Source organism: Oncorhynchus masou, unplaced genomic scaffold (genome assembly GCF_036934945.1).
Source record: "Oncorhynchus masou masou isolate Uvic2021 unplaced genomic scaffold, UVic_Omas_1.1 unplaced_scaffold_728, whole genome shotgun sequence".
Taxonomy (NCBI): Eukaryota; Metazoa; Chordata; class Actinopteri; order Salmoniformes; family Salmonidae; genus Oncorhynchus; species Oncorhynchus masou.
Window position 1 is genome coordinate 16,283 of NW_027013731.1, and position 11,377 is coordinate 27,659.

General features: G+C 46.4%; 1 pseudogene; it reads left to right on the forward strand.

Moving 5' to 3' along the window:
- The first annotated feature begins 635 nt into the window (after window positions 1-635).
- On the forward strand, window positions 636-2,090 carry LOC135537225 (uncharacterized; annotated as a pseudogene).
- Window positions 2,091-11,377: the final 9,287 nt, after the last annotated feature.

The window sequence follows — 11,377 nt, forward strand, 5'->3', positions numbered from 1 at the left end:
GGGAGAACGCAACAAAATCTTTTCCCTTTTCCATCAGCTGGTCATACAGATTGGTGGCAAGATCACATGTGCGATCAGCTACTGTGTTCCTGCTCAGGCTCACGTTTGAAATTGCTTGTTTTTTCTCTGGGCATACGAGGTCACAAACCTTCATCATGCACTTTTTCATGAACTCTCCCTCATTAAAGGGCCGGGCTGATTTTGCGATCTCTGCTGCCACTATATAACTAGCCTTTACAGCAGCCTCGCTTTGTGATGTGGCTTTTTTAAACATATTCTGTTGTGAAACCAAGCTTCTTTTCATCTCCTCTACTTTCTGGATCCGTTGAGTCATGTCCAGGTCCTTGTATTTGTCATAGTGTTTCGTTTCATAGTGTCGTCTAATGTTGTACTCCTTACTTACAGCCATGTTGACTCCACAAACAAGACAAACAGGTTTGTCTTTTACATATGTAAACAGATATTCTGCCTCCCACTTGTCCAGAAAGCTCCTGTTTTCTGCCTTTCTTTTCGCCATTTTTGGAAAGGGTTAGCTCGCTGACAGTTGTAGCGTCTATGTTGCTATGACTACTGTCACAGAGGAGAGAGCGTTTCTGGGTCCTGTCCTGATTGGCGCGCGAAAACAGCAGAGCATTATGGGATTCGTAGTATTAGTGTTGAATGCGCTGTATAATACCGGCGGGCCAGCTCTAGTAGTAATTTGGTATTGTCTCGCGGGCCAAATATAATTACCCCGCGGGCCAAATTTGGCCCACGGGCCAGAGTTTGACACCCATGCTCTAGGGCGAGACTGAACAGAGACAAGACAGAGGCCCAGTTCTTCGGACCATGGGCAGACCCAGACTTGACCAGACTACCTCTGACAGTCAAACGGACGGACATAAGGGTACTGGGGGTAAAGTTTGACCGGAGGGGAGGAGGAAGCGGCAACTGGAGTGGAATCCTGGGGACAGTAAGACAGAGACTGGGTTTTTGGGGACTACGACAGCTGACTCTTGAGGGCAAGGTTTTAATCATTAAAGCTGTGATTCTACCTGTGCTTTTACTAATCAGTTCTGTTTTTATCCCCCTCGAAGGAGCATTTTAGACCTGGAGCGGATGCTTTTCTACTTCCTGTGGGAGGCAAGTGGGAGAGGCTGAGGAGGGAGGTGGTCAAGAGGCCCAGGTCCAAGGGGGGGAAAGGCTTGCCTGACCTCTACTTGTTCCTGGGCAGCCGCTACACAGCGTTACATCTGACTCTTGCCACCTCCCCGGTCAACAACAAGACTCAGGCCCTCGCACGGTTCTGGCTGGGATCTTACCTCAGGACTCTGAGGCTGATCCCAGTCGACCTGCGAGCCCCAGTCTCTTTCCTGCTACCCCCGCCCTACGTCCAGCTCCAGAAGTTTTTAAGACATTTTAAACTGGAAAAAGAAACAGTCACGGTTTTAACAAAACACCGCTCTCTTCTCTCTCTTGTGCAGGATCAGGAACCAATATGTCCAGTGCGCGGGCTCGCTATAGGTGAGCCCACAACGGTTTGGCGCAACGTGGCCCATCCTGCTCTCCTGAATCGGCATCGGGACCTGTCCTGGATGGTCGCCCACGAGATCCTCCCGGTCAGGGCCGTTATGCACTCACGGGGCATGGCGAGGATATCCGCGTGCCCCCGACCAGGCTGCGGCCAAGAAGAGTCGGTGAGGCACATGCTCTGGGAGTGCAGAGCCGCCAGGGACCTGTGGAAGGAAGCAGGCCCCCTGATCACCTCGTGTCTGCCAGCCGGGGAGGACCTAACACCTCAGCTCGTGCTGTATGGGGTGGGCCGAAGGCCTATTCCATCGAACACCTTCACCAAGCTCTGGTCCACCCTCACGTGCCTGAAGGAAGCACTGTGGTCCTCCCGTAACCTGCTGGTAGCGAAAAACATAGAGACCACCCCCCAGGCAGTGGCCATGGTAGCCACGGAAGCCCTGGGGTGGTACGGAAGAAAGGGGGCCTCGACCCCAAGCGAAGGGTCCCCCACAACACCCTAGGTCCCGGCGGCCACGGCCTGACAGCGCTGCGGCGCCTAGGGCGATGCGCCTAGGGGAGGGATCCCCCCTGGGCCCCGAAGGACGGGGAAGCTTGATAAAGACTCACCCCGCTCCTGTACAAGGGACTGAAGACAGCCTTTTAACAAAGTGGCTTTTTAACATGTTTTTCATGTCCTAAAAATGTTTTACCTTTGTTAGATCATTAGTACACATTTTAAATGGCTTTTACAGATTTGATGTATTTACAAGGAAAGTACTTTTATTCATAGTTGTTTTCATTGGTTTTAACAACATGTACTTTTTAACAAATTTAAATGTAACTTTCAAATGCTGTGTTTTATGCTTTGTTGCCGTTTTTTTATGTGTATAAATGATGTAAAAAATGTATGAGCTGTTTTTAAAGGAATTGTACCAAAACTTTTCCAAAAGAAAAAAAAACACTACACTACCCAGCATCTTCTACTGCTATACCACTACACCACCCAGCATCCTCTACTGCTATACCACTACCCAGCATCCTCTACTGCTATACCACTACATTACTCAGCATCCTCTTCTACTATACCACAACACTATGCAGCATCCTCTACTTCTTTATCACTACACTACCCAGCATCTTCTACTGCTATACCGCTGACATACCCAGCATCCTCTACTGCTATACCGTTGACACACCCAGCATCCTCTACTGCTATACCACTACACTACCCAGCATCCTCTACTGCTATACCACTACACAACCCAGCATCCTCTACTGCTCTACCACTATACTACCCAGCATCCTCTACTGCTCTACCACTACACTACCCATCATCCTCTACTGCTATACCACCCAGAATACTCTACCGCTACACCACTACAACACCCAACATACTCTACTTCTCTACCACTACACTTCCCAGCATCCTCTACTGCTATTCCACTACACTACCCAGCATCCTCTACAGCTATACCACTACCCAGCATACTCTACCGCTACACCCCTACACTACCCAGCATCCTCTACTACTATTCCACTACACTACCCAGCATCCTCTACTGCTATTCCACTACACTACCCAGCATCCTCTACAGCCATACCACTACCCAGCATACTCTAATGCTATACCACAACACCACCCAGCAGCCTCTACTACTCTACCACTACACTACCAAGCATCCTCTACCTCTTTACCACTACCAAGCATCCTCCACTGCTATACCACAACCCAGCATCCTCTACTGCTATACCACTACACTACCCAGCATCCTCTACTGCTACACCACTACACTACCCAGCATCCTCTACTGCTATACCACTACACTTCACAGCATCCTCTACTGCTCTACCACTACACTACCCAGAATCCTCTATTGCACTAACTCTACACTACCCAGCATCCTCTACCGCTATACAACTACACTACCCAGCATCCCTGGTTGGTTGATTGATTTATTAATTGATTAATGTTTTGGTTGGTTGATTGATGGATTGGTTGTTGTATTGGTTGATGTATTTGTTGGTTGATGCATTGGCTGGTTGATGTACTAGTTGATTGATTGATGTATTGGTTGGTTGATCTATTGGTTGATGTATTGACAGATGCATTGGTTGATGTATTTATTAATTGATGCATTGGTTGATGTATTATTGTTTGGTGTATTGTTTGAGTGATGAATTAGCTTCATGATGTGTTGATTGGTTGATTGATGTATTGGTTGATGGATTATTTGAGTGATGGATTAGCTGATAAATGTATTGGTTAATTGATGAATTGGTTGGTTCATTGATGTATTGGTTGTTTGATGTATTGGTTGATTGATGTATTGGTTGGTTTATGTATTGGTTGGTGTATTGATGTATTGGTTGATGTATTGGTTGGTTGATGTATTGGTTGGTTGGTGTATTGATGTATTGGTTGGTTGGTGTATTGGTTGGTTGATGTATTGGTTTGTTGATGTATTGGTTGGTGTATTGATGTATTGGTTGGTTGATGTATTGGTTGGTTGGTGTATTGGTTTGTGTATTGGTGTTTTGGTTGGTTGATGTATTGGTTGGTTGATTTATTGGTGTCAGGATTTGGCCAGGGTTGTTCCGGGTTTTGGTCACTAGATGCCCCCATTGTGCTTTTTGACCTTATGTTTTTTCCCTTGTTCCCCATTATTATTTGCACCTGTGCCTCGTTTTGCCCTGATTGTATTTAAACCCTTAGTTTCCCTCAGTTCTGTGCTCTGTGTTTGTATGTTAGCACCCAGCCCTAGTGTTCTGTGTATTCTTGTCGATTCCGGTGGATGCTCTTGTGGAATTCTGTTTTTGTTTTTGAGTATCTCTTGAGGCTTTTTTGTGCTATTCCTACCACCTTTTGGATTTGCCATTTTTGTATTTAAGGACTTCTCCTTTTTTACTTTATTAAATTCACCGTCTTAAGTACTGCTGTGTCTGCCTCATCTTCTGGGTTCTGCTGACGATTCGTGGCTCAGTTGGTTAAGTGACTGTTTCTCACTCCGGAGACCCAGGTTCGTCACCGGGTCCTGACAATTGGGTGATGTATTGGTTGGTTGATGTATTGGTTGGTGTATTGGTTGGTTATGTATTGGTTGGTTGATGTATTGATGTATTGGTTGGTTTATATATTGGTTGGTTAGTGTATTGGTTGGTTTATATATTGGTTGGTTTGTGTATTGATGTATTGGTTGGTTTATATATTGGTTGATGTATTGTTTTGGTTGATGTATTGGTTGGTGTATTGGTTGGTTGGTGTATTGATGTATTGGTTGGTTTATATATTGGTTGATGTATTGTTTTGGTTGATGTATTGGTTGGTGTATTGGTTGGTTGGTGTATTGATGTATTGGTTGGTTTATGTTTTGGTTGATGTATTGGTTGGTGTATTGGTTGGTTGGTGTATTGATGTATTGGTTGGTTTATATATTGGTTGATGTATTGTTGGTTGTGTATTGGTTGGTGTTGATTTGATGATGTATTGGTTTATGTTTGGTTGATGTTTTGGTTGATGTATTGGTTGGTTGATGTTTTGGTTGGTTATGTATTTGGTTTGTTGATGTATTGGTTGGTTGATGTATTGGTTGGTGTATTGATGTATTGGTTGGTGTATTGATTGATGTATTGGATGGTTGATGTTTTGGTTGATATATTGGTTGGTTGGTGTATTGGTTGGTTATGTATTGGTTGGTTGATGTATTGGTTGATATATTGGTTGGTTGGTGTATTGGTTGGTTATGTATTGGTTGGTTGATGTATTGGTTGATGTATTGGATGGTTGATGTTTTGGTTGATATATTGGTTGGTTGGTGTATTGGTTGGTTATGTATTGGTTGGTTGATGTATTGGTTGATATATTGGTTGGTAATGCATTGGTTTGTTGATGTGTTGGTTGGTTGGTGTTGGTTGGTTGGTGTATTGGTTGGTTATGTATTGGTTGGTGTATTGATGTATTGGTTGGTGTATTGATGGATGTGTTGGTTGATTGATGTATTGGTTGGTTGATGTATTGGTTGGTGCATTGATATGTGTTGGTTGATTGTATTGACTGGTTGATATATTGATTGATTTCAGATCCATGTGAAGAGAGTTTAGCATCTGAAAGCAGCTCACATGCTCATCAGAGTTTCCAACAACGTCAGCAAATTCCCCTCCCTTGAGTAACACACGTACAGACAAAAACACTGACACACCCTGACACACACAATTGATGTGTTGTTAAAATAGATCTGATGTGTTTATCTCTCTTTCTGTCTTGCTGCAGCCTGAAATAGGTACACACTCACTTCCTGCAGCCTGATACAGGTAAACACTGTAGTGTGTGGAAGGTGGAAGGAGGGAGGGGTAGTGGAGGGTGTGGGGAGGGAGGGTTGGTGGGAAGATTGGGGAGGGAGGGGTGATGGAAGGAAGGGAGGGGTGGTGGAGGGAGGTGTGGTGGAGGGAGGGGTGGTGGAAAGATTGGGAGGGAGGTGTGGTGGAAGGAGGGAGGAGGGAGGGGTGGTGGAAGGAATGGGGAGGGAGGGAGGAGTGGTGGGAGGGGTGGGGAGGGAGGGGTGGTGGATGGAGTGGGGAGGGAGGGGTGGTGGAAAGATTGGGAGGGAGGGGTGGTGGAAGGAGGGAGGAGGGAGGGGTGATGGAAGGAGTGGGGAGGGAGGGAGGAGTGGGGGAGGGAGGGGGGAGGGGTGGTGGATGGAGTGGGGAGGGAGGGGTGGTGGAAAGATTGGGAGGGAGGGGTGGTGGAAGGAGGGAGGAGTGGTGGAAGGAGTGGGGAGGGAGGGGTGGTGGAAGGAGGGGGAGGGAGGGGTAGAAAGAGTGGGAGGGAGGGAGGCTACTACCTTTCAGACCAGACTAGTAGACCCACTAGCCCGAGGCTACTACCTTTCAGACCAGATTAGTAGACCCACTAGCCCGAGGCTACTACCTTTCAGACCAGATTAGTAGACCCACTAGCCCGAGGCTACTACCTTTCAGACCAGATTAGTAGACCCACTAGCCCGAGGCTACTACCTTTCAGACCAGATTAGTAGACCCACTAGCCTACTACCTTTCAGACCAGGCCCACTACTACCTTTCAGACCAGATTAGTAGAACCACTAGCCTGAGGCTACTACCTTTCAGACCAGACTCGTAGGCCCGAGGCTACTACCTTTCAGACCAGATTAGTAGACCCACTAGCCTGAGGCTACTACCTTTCAGACCAGACTAGTAGACCCACTAGCCCGAGGCTACTACCTTTCAGACCAGACTAGTAGACCCACTAGCCCGAGGCTACTACCTTTCAGACCAGACTAGTAGACCCACTAGCCTGAGGCCACTACCTTTCAGACCAGATTAGTAGACCCACTAGCCCGAGGCTACTACCTTTCAGACCAGATTAGTAGACCCACTAGCCCGAGGCTACTACCTTTCAGACCAGATTAGTAGACCCACCTAAAGAGTGGGAGGGAGGGAGGGAAGGAGTGGAGTCCATGAGGTGGCCCGAGGATGAGTACAGCTTTGGGAATGCTGTTAATCTTTTGTTCCGCCCAACAAGGTGGCTAAACAGGATGTGAGCAGTTCTGAGATGGTTATGCGGGAAGTATGTGCCTCTGTGTTACTGGGGAATAGATGCCTGTGTGTTTCCCGGTAAGGTTGGGCCCTGACTGTTTGTGTTGTTAAGAGGATTCCAGAACAGGTCAGTTGATTTCCTACTGTCACATGAGAATTCTAGAACAGTTTGGTTGGTATCTTATTGTCACATAAGGATTCTAGAACAGGTCAGTTGGTTTCTTACAGGCTGATAACTTTCATTCCAGACTAGTAGGCCCACTAGCCCGAGGCTACTACCCTTCAGACCAGATTAGTAGACCCACTAGCCCGAGGCTACCACCTTTCAGACCAGACTAGTAGACCCACTAGCCTGAGGCTACTACCCTTCAGACCAGACTAGTAGACCCACTAGCCCGAGGCTACTACCCTTCAGACCAGATTAGTAGACCCACTAGCCCGAGGCTACCACCTTTCAGAGAGCTAGACCCACTAGCCTGAGGCTACTACCCTTCAGACCAGACTAGTAGACCCACTACCTTTCAGACCAGATTAGTAGACCCACTAGCCTGAGCCCACCTTCAGAAGAGATTAGTAAGGCTACTACCCTTCAGACCAGATAGTAGACCCACTAGCCCGAGGCTACCACCTTTCAGACCAGATTAGTAGACCCACTAGCCCGAGGCTACACCTTTCAGACCAGATTAGTAGACCCACTAGCCCGAGGCTACTACCTTTCAGACCAGATTAGTAGACCCACTAGCCCGAGGCTACCACCTTTCAGAAGAGATTAGTAGGCCCACTTGAGGCTACAGAAGAGATTAGTAGACCCACTAGCCTGAGGCTACTACCTTTCAGACCAGACTAGTAGACCCACTAGCCCGAGGCTACTACCTTTAAGACCAGATTAGTAGACCCACTTTTTCAGACCAGACTAGTAGACCCACTAGCCCGAGGCTACTACCTTTCAGACCAGACTAGTAGACCCACTAGCCCGAGGCTACCACCTTTCAGACCAGACTAGTAGACCCACTAGCCCGAGGCTACTACCTTTCAGACCAGATTAGTAGACCCACTAGCCCGAGGCTACCACCTTTCAGAAGAGATTAGTAGCTGCTTAGGACAATAAAAGGCCACTTTAAAATGTGCAGTTTTGTCACACAAAACAATGCCGCAAATGCCTCAAGTTTTTAGGGAGCGTGGAAATGGCATGCTGACTGCAGGAATGTCCACCAGAGCTGTTGCCAGATAACTGAATATTAATTTCTCTACCATAAGCCGCCTCCAAAGTTGTTTTAGAGAAATTGGCAGAACGTCCAACTGTGAGAGCCCTGGGTACCAGGACATTAGGACCTGATGGTCGTTAGTGAGTTGGGTACCAGGACATTAGGACCTGATGGAGGGACAATAGAGCCCTGAGTACCAGACCATTAGGACCTGACGGTCGTTAGTGAGTTGGGTAACAGGACATTAGGACCTGATGGAGGGACAGTAGTGCCCTGAGTACCAGACCATTAGGACCTGATGGAGGGACAATAGAGCCCTGGATACCAGGACATTAGGACCTGATGGAGGGACAATATAGCCCTGAGTACCAGGACATTAGGACCTGATGGAGGGACAATAGAGCCCTGAGTACCAGGACATTAGGACCTGATGGAGGAACAATAGAGCCCTTGGTACGAGGACATTAGGACCTGGCGGTCGTTAGTGGGTTGGGTACCAGGACATTAGGACCTGATGGAGGGACAATAGAGCCCTGAGTACCAGGACATTAGGACCTGACAGTACATACCTACACGTACGCTACAGTCACAAGACGCAGGCCTCCTAATCGTCCCTAAAAATTCTAAGCAAACAGCTGGAGGCAGGGCTTTCTCCTATAGAGCTCCATTTTTATGGAATGGTCTGCCTACCCATGTGAGAGACGTAAACTCGGTCTCAACCTTTACGTCTTTACTGAAGACTCATCTCTTCATCTCTCATCTCTTCATATGATTGAGTGTAGTCTGGCCTAGGAGTGTGAAGGTGAACGGAAAGGCTCTGGATCAACGAACCGCCCTTGCTGTCTCTGCCTGGCCGGTTCCCCTCTCTCCACTGGGATTCTCTGCCTCTAACCCTACTTCAGGTGCTGAGTCACTGGCTTACTGGTGCTCTTTCATGCTGTCCCTAGGAGGGGTGCGTCACTTGAGTGGGTTGAGTCACTGATGTGAACTTCCTGTCTGGGTTGGTGCTCACCCCTTGGGTTGTGCCGTGGCGGAGATCTTTGTGGGCTATACTCGGCCTTGTCTCAGGATGGTAAGTTGGTGGTTGAAGATATCACTCTAGTGGTGTGGGGGCTGTGCTTTGGCAAAGTGGAGGGGGTTATATCCTTCCTGTTTGGCCCTGTCCGGGGGTATTATCGGATGGGGCCACAGTTATAATCTCCACCTGGCATTGCCAGAAGAGGACTGGCCACCCCTCATAGCCTGGTTTCTCTCTAGGTTTCTAATCTCTAGGTTTCTAATCTCCACCTGGCACAGCCAGAAGAGGACTGGCCACCCCTCATAGCCTGGTTCCTCTCTAGGTTTCTTCCTAGGTTTTGGCCTTTTCTAGGGAGTTTTTCCGAGCCACCGTGCTTCTACACCTGCATTGCTTGCTGTTTGGGGTTATAGGCTTGGGTTAGGCTTGGGTACAGCACTTTGTGACATCAGCTGATGTAAAAAGGGCTTCGTGAATAAATGTGATTTATCCCTCACTTTGTATTTGTTGTTTGTTTTCAGCTGGGTTAAGGTAGTCTAAGAGTCACTTTTTTGACATTGGTTAATCGTTTTGCGGATCTTGTAGGTGGATACATTTTTTTGAAAGGTGATTGACACTTGTGAATGGCAGTGGAAAAACGAGTCCAGCAAGTTAGAAAAAATTCCAAGTCTAGTTTTCCGTCATCGTACAAAACCCCCTCTGCCCAGGAGTTGATCATCTTTAGTTCTCAGAAAGAGAGGTGAAGTTATTTGTGCATACTTTCTCATCTGAGTAGTCTACAGGTCCTAGCCGAAACAACGTCTCTGATATACTCAGGTAGGAAGCAGCTTCGATGAATTTGACTGTCATGATTGCTTGATCAAAATGTATATACATTTTTATTCCTATATCAAGACATTGTAGTCCTAGACCTAACTATGCAATTGAAATCTGCTACATCTGCCGCATCTGTTATTAATGGGATGCTATAGGTATAAACCTATAGATGTAGGTTAACTGTTGCCATCTGTTATTAACGGGATGCTATAGGTATAAACCCATAGATGTAGGTTAACTGTTGCCATCTGTTATTAACGGGATGCTATAGGTATAAACCCATAGATGTAGGTTAACTGTTGCCATCTGTTATTAACGGGATGCTATAGGTATAAACCTATAGATGTAGGTTAACTGTTGCCATCTGTTATTAACGGGATGCTATAGGTATAAACACATAGATGTAGGTTAACTGTTGCCATCTGTTATTAACGGGATGAAGATGCAACATAACCAATATCCCACTGTAAATTCAATAGGGGCTGGGTTAATTTGTTATGGCTGCAATCCCGATATCGGGATTGTCAGGACCCGGTTACAAACCTGGGTCTCCGGAGTGAGAAACAGTCACTTAACCAACTGAGCCACGAATAGTCAGCAGAACCCAGAAGATGAGGCAGACACAGCAGTACTTAAGACGGTGTATTTAATAAAGTAAAAAGGAGAAGTCCTTAAATACAAAAATGGCAAATCCAAAAGGTGGTAGGAATAGCACAAAAAAGCCTCAAGAGATACTTAAAAACAAAAACAGAATTCCACAAGAGCATCCACCGGAATCGACAAGAATACACAGAACACTAGGGCTGGGTGCTAACATACAAACACAGAGCACAGAACTGAGGGAAACTAAGGGTTTAAATACAATCAGGGGAAAACGAGGCACAGGTGCAAATAATAATGGGGAACAAGGGAAAAAACATAAGGTCAAAAAGCACAATGGGGGCATCTAGTGACCAAAACCCGGAACAACCCTGGCCAAATCCTGACAGGGATAAGTGTCATTGGCAACCGCTGAATAGCCTAGCGCTACATTCAATAAATATTACTACAAATATTTATATTCATGAAATCACAAGTGCAATATAGGAAAAGACAGCTTAGCCTTTTGTTAATCCACCTGTCGTGTCAGATTGTGAAATTATGCTTTTCAGCGAAAGCAATCCAAGCATTTGTGTAAGTTTATCGATCGCACGACAAAACATTAAGTACACTTAATATCAGGAAGGTTGGTCACGAAAATCAGAAAAGCAATCAACTTAATCGTTTACCTTTGCAAATTATGAATAAATTATAAATTATT